The 8,610-nt window shown below is 42.4% G+C and overlaps 1 long non-coding RNA gene across 1 annotated transcript; it reads left to right on the top strand.

The window, feature by feature from the left end:
* Positions 1-666: 666 nt before the first annotated feature.
* On the top strand, positions 667-8,610 carry LOC134758766 (uncharacterized). The gene is made up of 5 exons (XR_010134336.1): positions 667-998; positions 1,593-1,640; positions 2,322-2,415; positions 3,327-3,407; positions 7,852-8,610. It is a non-coding gene; the product is annotated as an uncharacterized lncRNA (long non-coding RNA).

The following is an 8,610-nucleotide window of genomic DNA, read 5'->3' as shown; positions in this document are numbered from 1 at the left end:
GCTGAGGCGGGCGGATCACCTGAGGTCAGGAGTTTGAGACCAGCCTGGCCAACATGGTGAAACCCCATCTCTACCAAAAATACAAAAAATTAGCTGGACGTGGTGGCGGGCAGGCGCCTGTAATCCCAGCTGCTTGGGAGGCAGAGGCAGGAGAATCTCTTGAACCCGGAGGCTGAGGTTGCAGTGAGCCGAGATCGTGCCATTGCACTCCAGCCTAGGCAACAAGAGAGAAACTCCATCTCAAAAACAAAACAAAACAAAACAAAACAAAAAAAGAAGAGAAATCAGATCTTGTTCCCTGTCTCTTTCTCTCCACATGTGAGCACACAAAGAGGTCACGTGAACACACAATGAGAAGGAGGCTGCCTGCAAGTTAAGAGAAGAGGCCTCAGCATGAAACCTGCCTTACTGGCACTTTGGTCTTGAACTTCCCAGCCTCTAAAACTGTGAGAAATAAGTTTCTGTTGTTCAAGCCACTCAGTCTATGGTATTCTGTTATGGCAGCCAGAATTAAGACACCAGTGAAGCAAGATAATCGGTAACTGGATACTTAACTGTGTGGTATAAAACATAGGGGCTTTAGTAGAGAAGAAAATTGGACTTTCTTGGGGACATCCTTACTACTTCTGCTCATGTATCACACTTTAGCTTGTTTCTGTCTTTGGAGGAGGCTGCATATTTTTAAAATACCCCCAAAAGTACAAAGACGAATGTTACAGCCCCTGTGTTCTCATTATCCAGGCTTAATAAATGTTAGCCATTTTCCACTTTTGTTTCATACATAAGTTTTCTACAAAACGAGGACAACACCTTAGATAAAGCTGAAGTTCATGTTTCATTCTGCATCCCTTCCCCCAAGGGCTTCTTTTGCTCAATATGGGACTCATGAGAGTCATCGGTGTTGTGTGAGGCAGCTGTTTGTTGATTTTCTGGACCAAATAATGTTCCACTGTGTGACTGGACGTACTGGGTCTATCCGTTCTACCACTGATGAGCATGTAAGCTGTTACTATTTTTAACTATTACAAATTATCTTGCTAACACATTTTTGTGCATGTCTTTTGGTGACCAAATGGACTCATTTCTCTCAGGTATGTATCTCAGAGTGAAACTGTTTTATCACAGTGTATGCTTTATATTTAGTGCTTTCCAATTCCTGATTAAGAAATCTTTGCCTGCCCCTAAGGATGTAAAATTATTCTCTTATGGCCTGGCTCAGTGGCTCATGCCTGTAATCCCAGCATTTTGGGAGGCCAAGGTGGGAGGATTGCTTGAGGCCAGGAGTTCAAGACCAGCCTGGGCAACATACTGAGACCCTCATCTCTACAAAAAAAAAAAAAAAATGTGTTTAATTAGCTGAGCTTGGTGGTATGCACCTATAGTCCTAGCTACTCAGGAGGCTGAGGCAGGAGGATCACTTGAGCCCAGGAATTCAAAGATGCAGTAAGCTATGATCATGCCACTGTATTACAGCCTGGGTGACAGGGTGAGACCCTGTCTCTAAAAAGATACATCTATTAAAAATAAATTTTAAAAAATAATAATTATTATCTTATGTTATTGTCTAGAATCTTTATTATTTTACCTTTCAGATTTAGATCTACAATCCACCTGGAATTGATTTTTGTATATGGAGTGAGGTAGAGGTCAAGTTTTGCTTTTTCCCGTTTGACTGTCTTATTAACTTAACATCATTGATGTAAATGACCACTCTTTTCCTACTGTGCTTCAGTGCCACCTTTGTCATAATCAAGTGTTCCTTCAAGTATGCATCTGCTTCTGACTCTCTCCCTTCCGTTCCTTTGAGCTATTTGTCCTGGGCCTTTACTGCACACCTCAGATTTGTCCCAACAAGGATTGAAGAAGCTGGGTTATTCGTCCACCAATTCCTATTACTAACTGGTGAAAAGTTGCTCCTGGGGACATGAACTCCCTTGCACTTCTGCCGTGCTCTGGGAACAAGCCAGAAATAGTCCTATGACCAGGGAAAGTCTCCAGGATCTACTTCTCCACTTACACAATTGTTGGCAGCATCCAGTTCCTTGTAGTCATGGGACCGAGAGCTTCAGATTTTTGTTGATTGTTGGCCAGAGACCACCCTCAGCTCCCAGAGGACACCCCCAGTTCTTTGCCATTTAGGACTGCCCAACATGGCTACTTGCTTCCGCATAGTCAGCAAGAGAAAGACTAGCATGGTGGGCACTACACTCCTATGGAATGTAATCACGTAATCATGTATACATAATCACATGTGTCTTACCCACATGTATCCACATGTACCCACATCTTATCACATGTATCTTATTCCATTTGTGTCACAGGTCCCACACTTACGGGAAAAGCATCACCCGAAAGTGAGAACGCCTAGAGGCAGGAATCATGGAGGCTTCCTTAACCGTCTGTCTGCAACAGCAGGTATGTAAGCAATCTGTCAAGCTGTCAAGGTAACTGCCAGGGTGTGCCACATAGAGACTGGCAAGACACTGTCAGGGCCTGCTGTATGTCTGTATTCCAAACCCCTCTTGAATTTCAGACTCATATATACAGTGGGCTATGAAACATCTCTTAGACAGCTAATAAGCATCTTGTTTTTGGCATGTCCCGAGCTAAACTAATCCACTCTTCCCCACCTCAGTAACAGAAAAAATCCATCACTCTTCCAGTTGTAAAAACCATGGAGTTGTCTTTGACTCCCCTCTTTGTCTCATAACTCTGTTGGTTCTGTTTTCAAGATAGATCCAGAAACAGAAACTGACCACTTTTTACCCCCTCTACAAACTGCCAACCTGGTCTGAACTACCATCATCTCTGGCCTGTTTCTGTACTTTAATCTCCTCTATAGTCAGTAGCCAGAGAGAATCTGTTTCAATAAAAGTCAGAAAATGGCAGTTCTCAGGTCAAAAATCCTCCAGTGGTTTCCCAAGTTCCTCAGAGTTCAAGCCAAAGATCTTCCATGCCTGCAAGCCCTACACGCCCCCAGCCCCAAGCCCTCTAGCCCATCCCCACCCTTCTCCCCTCTTCACTCTACTCCAGCCACACTGGTTGCCTTGCTGTTCCTTGACCATGCGGAGCACATTCCCACCTCAGGGGCTCTGCAGTTGCCATTTCCTCTGCTGGAATACCCCTCACCCAGTGAACACAGGGTTCACTCTTTCAGGTCTTCCTGGTCTCTGATTAAATGCTCCCTTGTTGGCGAGGTCTTCCCTTTCCATCCAACATAGCACCAGACCCTATTCCCCTTACTCCGCTTTATTTCCCTCCATAGCAGTTATCACTTAATGTGACATATTATGTATTTATTTCCTTTTTCTTTCTCTTCTTTGTAGAGATGGGGTCTTGCTATGTTTCCCAGGCTGGCCTCAAACTTTGGCCTCTTGCCTTGGCCTCCTGAAGTGCTAGGATTACAGGTATGAGTCACCATGCCTGGCCTATATTTATTTTCTTATTTATTGTTTTTCTTCCCCTCCTAGAATGTGGGTTCCCCGAGGTTAAGGACTTCATCTCCTTTATTCACTACTGCATTCTCCAGATACAGCCTAGAGCAATACTTCATATGCAGGAGATGCTCAATGAATAACTGTTGAAGGAATGGATGCCCTGTCCCAGAAGAGACCTTAGAGGTCACCTGGTCCGGTCTCAATTCAGAGAAGGACCAGGCTGTCGTCACACATTAAGTGAGTGGTGGAGCTGGGACAAGAATCTAGGTCTCCTTTTTCTTGTCCACTGCTCTTCCCACTCTTCTCTGTTCTATGCATAGGTGAAAGCTCAACACCATCAATTGTTAATTAAGTAAAATAATGGGGAATAGGATTGAATGTGTTCCTGAAGGTTTTGCTAAATAAAACGATACTGCTCTTTTAATCTATGAATTGATTATCCAAAGCAAATGTCAACGGTGAGTAGAAGGCAGAAAGGCATGAGTTATTGTAACTGATAAAGCAGGGGTGGCACAGTGCGGGGTTGGTGGGGAGGTGATTGATCAAGTGAGTCATCATCCTGCCCCAGGGAACAATGGTCTGAGTTGTCTGCAAGGTAAATGACTCTGGTAAATAACTCAGTTTGTTCCTTTGATTAACAGGGGTGGGTTGGATCTAGCAGCTCTGCTCAATGGCCCCTTTCGTTGTGTTCTTTACCTGAGCAGTGGCTCCAAGAGCCACTCTTAATAAAGCCAGTGTCTAACCTACAAAGCCCGGAAAGTAAATCTCTCTTCTGTGAAGGGGCTTAGGCTCCTTTTGCAGAGAGAATGCATGTAGAGAAGAATGCTCTCCACCCACATCTTCTTCCATCCCTTTCCTTGTTCCATCCCTCGCCATGCTTTTTAGTAAACTCTGCTAAAATAATTTAATTAAGCTAAAACAAATCCCTAGGTTCCTAGATCATTTCTTTCTTTCTTTTTTTTTTTGAGATGGAGTCTTGCTCTGTCACTCAGGCTGGAGTGCAGAGGCGCGATCTCAGCTCACTGCAACATCTGCCTCCTGGGTTCAAGCAATTCTTCTGCCTCAGCCTCCCTAGTAGCTGGGACTACAGGCATGTGCCACAATGCCCAGCTAATTTTTGTATTTTTAGTAGAGATGGGGTTTCACCATATTGGCCAGGCTGATCTTGAACTCCTGACTTCAAGTGACTTCAGCCTTCCAAAGTGCTGGGATTACAGGCATGAGCCACTGTGCCCGGTCCCAGGTCATTTCTTTTGCCACCTTGTTTTCATGTGCTTTCCTTTCTCTGTACTCTATTCAAATATATTTTCTGTAATGGCTGGACATTGAGATGGTAGGCAAACTAAAACAAAAATTGTGTTATTTTATTTGCATATTTCCACAATTTCTCCAGCAATATGATAGATTGGAATGATAGAGGGGTTTAAGAGGTTAATTTTAAAAAATTAATTAATATTTAATTGACAAAACTGTATATATTTATCATATATAACATAATGTTTTGAAATATGTATACATTGTAAAATGGCTAAACTAAGCTAATTATCATATGCATTGCCTCACATACTTATTTTTTTTGTGGTGAGAACACTTAAAATCTACTCTTAGTGATTTTCAGAACACAATACAATACATTGTTATTAACTATAGTTACCATGTTGTACAAAGATGTCAAATGTAAGGTAGGATATGTCAGAAAGTTATATCTCTAATTTAAAATAATTCTGGGCCGGCACAGTGGCTCACACCTGTAATCCCAGCATTTTGGGAGGCCGAGGCTGGTGGATTACCTGAGGTCAGGAGTTCGAGACCAGCCTGGCCAACATGGTGAAACCCTGTCTCTACTAAAAAATACAAAAAATTAGCCGGGTATTGTGGCGAGCACCTGTGATCCCAGCTAATCGGGAGGCGGAGGCAGGAGAATCACTTGAACCGGGAGGTGGTGGTTGCAGTGAGCCGAGATCTCACCACTGCCCTCCAGCCTGGGCAACAGAGTGAGACTCCATCTCAAAAAAAAAATAATAATAAAATAAAATAATTCTGCATAACCACTATGATATACCTCTGTGTAATTTAACTTTAATATCACTCTAGGCAGCATGGATAGCATTTGAAAGAACCTAATTAGGAAACCATGATCTGGAAGTGGTTATGTAAGCTTTATAAATATTGTTATAAATATCTACACCAGAAAGTGTGTTTAGCCAATTTTAATTGGCTAAACTAATAGTCTTCTAGCTATGAGGTTGGATAGATTGTACTAGGTCCCACCATCCTTGCCCGGGAATAGCACACCTTTGCAGGAAGCCCATGAGCCGTACACCTTGCAGCAGTGCCCCAGGTCCAGAGGCCCATCTGGCCCTGCCTCCTTCTCCTGCATGAGGGACTCTGTTGCCTGATCTTCCCAGAAGACTGACTGAGCTGCTGTCAGAATAGCATGGTATCTGTCTCCTTCTCACGCAAGGTGCTTGTTAGTATCAGTGTGGGGGGACTTAGAACCAAGACTAGAAGAAGGGTTCCATGATGATTTGGGGGCCTGCTTGCTGATAAAGCTTTGTAAGTTTGTCAGAAACTGGCCTAAGACTAGCTTTCATCATAATGAACCACCTGGGAGCAAGGATAAATATATATATATATATATATATATATATATATTTTTTTTTTTTTTTTTTTTGAGACAGACCCTCACTCTGTCACCCAGGCTGGATTGCAGGGGCACGATTTGGCTCACTGCAACATCCGCCTCCCAGGTTCGAGCGATAAATTGGCTCAGGTCAATTTGCAACCCATATATTCAGCTATATATATATATATTTTTTTTTTTTTTTTTGAGACAGAGTCTTGCTCTGTCACCCAGGCGGAGTGCAGCAACACGATCTCCGCTCACTGTAGCCTCTGCTTCCTGTGTTCAAGCGATTCTTGTGCCTCAGCCTCCCGAGTGGATGGGACTACAGGTGCATACCCCCACACCCGGCTAATTTTTGTGTTTTTAGTAGAGACGGGGTTTAACCATGTTGGTCAGGCTGGTCTCGAACTCCTGGCCTCCAGTGATCCGTCCACCTCAGCTTCCCAAAGTGCTGGGATTATAGGCATGAGCCACCGTGCCCAGCTGTATATTTTATTTTTATTGTTCTTGATGAAGAGTAAAAAATGAATAAGCCCTAGTTGTTAGTGGAGGGTGGCAAGAGGTAAGATTTTCCTTCAAATTTGTCTTTCGATCCACTTAAGGATTCTAACGTTCTGGAATTCTTGATGCCTGTTGCTTCCCTCATCTGGGAACATGACAGACCCAAATGGTGGAACTTGGGTTTTCTCAGGTAATATTTATTTAGGAGAATCATTTCAATGGTAGTTGAAAGTCAGGCCTGGAGAGAATCTAGGCCAAATAATCAAAATATAATTTTCACCTGTGATTTTGGCATAGAGACCATGGGTACCTGAGGCCAGGATGGGGTTACAGAAGGAAGAGAATGAGAAGAACATCATCACAAAAAATGTTTCTCCTGGCCAAGATATCCCCTGAGTAGAGAGGCTGCGGCATCCTTCTGCAGGAAGGGTTTGGGCTGATGAAAGCTGATTCCCAGAAAATAAGTGATGACCAATCAGGAGGGGTCAGGTTTCTAAGGGCCAGATGCAGGAGGGCGTCCTTACTTATAAGACTGAGGAAGTGGTGTACGTGCAGACTGACTTAGAAAATTTTACTGAGCCAGTCAGCTCCAAACACAAAGAGATACACTTTTGCCCTTATACTTTTAGGGTGGGTAGGCCTCCCGCAAAGCACACACTTGGAGACCATGCCTCCAGCCATTCTGTCTTTTGGCCTGGTGTGTATATGAAGGAAGAGGCAGCTACAGGCAGGCTTTGTTTTCCTTTTTTCAGTTTGGAACATTTAGAAGCAGATAAATTGGCATAAAGCAAACATAATTACATGTTAACTTCAGAGAGGGAAAATATCACGTACATTAAATTCCGTAACCTGCCATGAAGGAAATTATTCATGTTGACCTAATTTTATTTCTGATCTACCTACCACAGTTTAGAATAAAAATGTTGGTTGATTTTATGACTCAATGCTTTTATTGGAAAACAAGGTTTTTAAGTGGCAATATACTTCTGAATAGAATATGCATTGTCCCAACAGTGTATTTTACAAGTAACTGATGGCTATGGATAATGAGTGGCCACTTTGGAAGGGCATTTAACATCTTCTTAAAAAGTAAAACTATAGGCTCATTCATTTTTGTCTTTATTTAATTTTTTTGTATTTTATTGTTATTATTATTCATTTATTATTATTAATCATGGTTTCTTTACCTTCTTGTTTTCATGCATTGACTCAATCAAGTATCTAAGTTTCTGGTTAGAGCAATATTATTTTCACTCTTTCATTAATTTCTGGTTTATTTTATTTTAGGTGCTAGAGAAGACACTGCAGAGTAGAGAACAAAGGAATCTTAGTAATTGTTCAATCCAATCTCCATACGTTAAAGATGAAGAAACTGGTATTGAGAAAAACACACAGCTTATCCGAGGTTTCACTGCTGGTTGGTAGCTGAGATGAATTTAGAACCCACATCTGATGACTACACCATATTGCTCCCAGTTTCCCTGTCTGTTCCACATGTAAAAGTCTGACTCTTCACTTCTCCTTTGAGTATATAGGCTTTTAACATTTTTGTATGTCAAGATGGACTTCTCCTCATACCCAGCCCCTGCCTTTTCTCCTCCCTTCATACCTTGCAGGATCTTTAAGAGAATTTAAAAGGAGTTTTTTGTTTTGTTTTGATGTATCTAATAAAAGTCAAGGGAGGGAGAGGGCCAGTATAAGCAAGAGAACGGTTTACCTATTTTGTAGATGCTGTAGTCTGAGGAATCAGAAACACACAAAGGTTTGAAGAACTGGTACATGCTCCCAGGTGGGAAGCCAGGACTCTTGGTAGGATCTTGAGGACAAGGCAAAGGACAATAAGAGAGTGAGGGGATCCTAGAGGTGGAATCAAGGAAGAGAAACTAGAGAGAGAAAAAGGAACTGGCTATCCATCCAAGATGGATCCTGTGTGGACTGATGGGTGGCTTGGCATCATCCTTTAGTAGACTTCATGTGGTTGAATAATTGGCCAATGGAAGGAATTTCTTTTTTGGTAACAGACTGTGTGTGTACAGTTATGGGTCT

Source organism: Gorilla gorilla, chromosome 5, assembly GCF_029281585.2.
Source record: "Gorilla gorilla gorilla isolate KB3781 chromosome 5, NHGRI_mGorGor1-v2.1_pri, whole genome shotgun sequence".
Taxonomy (NCBI): Eukaryota; Metazoa; Chordata; class Mammalia; order Primates; family Hominidae; genus Gorilla; species Gorilla gorilla.
Note: the sequence above shows the minus strand (reverse complement) of the source record. Positions and strands in the feature narration are given on the sequence as shown.